This window comes from Triticum aestivum, chromosome 5D (genome assembly GCF_018294505.1).
Source record: "Triticum aestivum cultivar Chinese Spring chromosome 5D, IWGSC CS RefSeq v2.1, whole genome shotgun sequence".
Taxonomy (NCBI): Eukaryota; Viridiplantae; Streptophyta; class Magnoliopsida; order Poales; family Poaceae; genus Triticum; species Triticum aestivum.
In genome coordinates this window covers 205,111,086-205,113,330 of record NC_057808.1, presented here as the reverse complement: position 1 = coordinate 205,113,330, position 2,245 = coordinate 205,111,086, and positions in this window count along the sequence as shown.

The following is a 2,245-nucleotide window of genomic DNA, read 5'->3' as shown; positions in this document are numbered from 1 at the left end:
GTTCGCGACCAGAATGACAACGCTACGTACGCTTCGACCAGGTGGGTCCCGAATGTTAGGCAATTCCTTGCGTGCGAAGATGTAGCTGGTGGGTCCCAGCAGTCAGGGGGGCGAACCGTTTTTTTTTGCCCGGACGCACTTCCTTGCATGCAAAGATGTAGCTGTAGGTCCAAGCAGTCAGGGGGGAAACGTTTTTTTCGCGAAATACAGTTGCCCATCTAGTGGGTCCCTGCTGTCAGGTGGAGGAATCATTATTTTCCACGTAATAAGGAGGCACTTCCTTACGGCCGCCATGGACCCAGCTGTCAGCCTCTCCACGTACAGTCCACGTCCGATGGAAGCCGTTCCTTGACCATGTGGACGACGGCGAGGCCTAGGAAGGGGACAACGGGGAGCCGAGGAAGACGCGGTAGTGGATGCCCACGCGTAGAGGAGTATGAGGGTTCACTGGTTCGCTGTGGTGTGAGGCTGCCGTCGCAGCAAAATAACAGGGGGTGTGGGTGAGTAGAGGGATGGCCTGGCCAGCGGTGGGAGTAGTAGGGGCGGTGAGGCCTCCGCGGCATCGCAGCCGGCCACGGGAGGCAGGAGCACGAGGCACGACCGACGCTGGTTTGGGCGGCTGGAGCAAGATGACCAGAGGTTGAAGAAACACTACGGCCGTTGGATGGACATCGTACGGTCACTGGAGCTAGAATTGTGCATATTGACTAAGTTGACAAAGCCCTCCGTCCCCATCAACTTAGTAGGCCCACAAGTCAGCCTGCCACTATACTCGGTCCCGGCTAGCAGGGGGAGTATTCTTTTTTTGTGCGTAATAAGGAGGCACTTCCTTGCGTGCGAAGATATAGCTGGTGGGTCCGAGCTGTCAGCGGCGGTAACGTTTTTTCCGCGAAATACAGAGGCCCTTTCGGTTGGTCCCAGATGTCAGGTGGAGGAATCATTATTTTGCGCGTAATAAGGAGGCATTTCCTTGCGTGCGGCCGTGGACCCAGCTGTCAGCCTCTCCATGTACAGTCCACTTCAGATGCATGTCGGTCGTCGACCATGTCGACCAGGCCACGCCGAGAGCACCAGGGCGGTGGACGACGGCGAGGCCTAGGAAGGGAACGACATGGAGGCAGGGAAGACTCGGTAGTTGTTTCCCATGCGGAGGGGAGTACGACTGTACAAGGGTTTACTGGTTCGTCTGCCATCGTCAGAGAATAACAGCAGGTGTGGGTGAGTAGAGGGATGGCTAGGCCAGTGATGGGAGTATGGTGGGGCGGTGGGGCCTGCGCGGCAGCACAGCCGGTTGCGGGGAGGAGGGAGCAGGCAGTCCCGCCGGCGCTTGTTTGAGCGGCTGGAGCAGGAAGAGCAGATATTGAAGAAGCACGACGACCGTTGGATGAACATCCAACAGTCACTGCTTGTGCGTCAACCTTTTTTTAGGAAAGCCTCAAATCTGTGGAAAACAGCATACAGCCCATCTGCCATTATTTCTAATAATTTACAGCCCATTTGCTAATTCTTAAGGTTTTTTTGGATCCCATATTCTTTTTGTTAGCATTACAACCCATATTGTGGCCACGGTTAAAAAATTGTACGAAATTTTGCATATTTCGGTGTGGTTCGAACTGTTTTTAATCCTGAAATTTCGAGTCACATTCAAACTGATTTAAAAAATAAATGTATATCAATATAAAATTCAACAAATTGTCCACGCATAAAAATCGATGCAATTTAAAATCTCGAAATGAAAAAAAGAAATTTGAAACTAATTGCCGGTTTGATGTGTTTTAAAAATGTACAGCCCATTTCTCATTACTGATAGGTCATTTTATCGGCCAGCCGAATGAAGCTCTCCTCGTCTTGAAAGATTTGCAGCCCAACAGGCCTGACAAATCAACTTACTTGGCAAATCACAAAAAAACTGGGCTGTGGCCGTGGACCCAGCTACGGCCGTGGACCCAGCTGTCAGCCTCTCCACGTACAGTACTCTTCCGATGGAAGTTGGTCGTTGACCACATTGACCACGCCGCGCCGAGAGCACCAAGGCAGTGGACGATGGTGAGGCCTAGGAAGGGGATGACAAGGAGCCGGGGAAGACGCGACAGTGGATGCCCACGCGGAGAGGAGTACGAGGGTTCACTAGTTCGGCTGCGGTGTGAGGCTGCCGTCACCGCAGAATAATAGGGGGTGTGGGTGAGTAGAGGGATGCCCTGGCCAGCGGTGGGAGTAGTAGGGGCGGTGAGGCCTCCGCGGCATC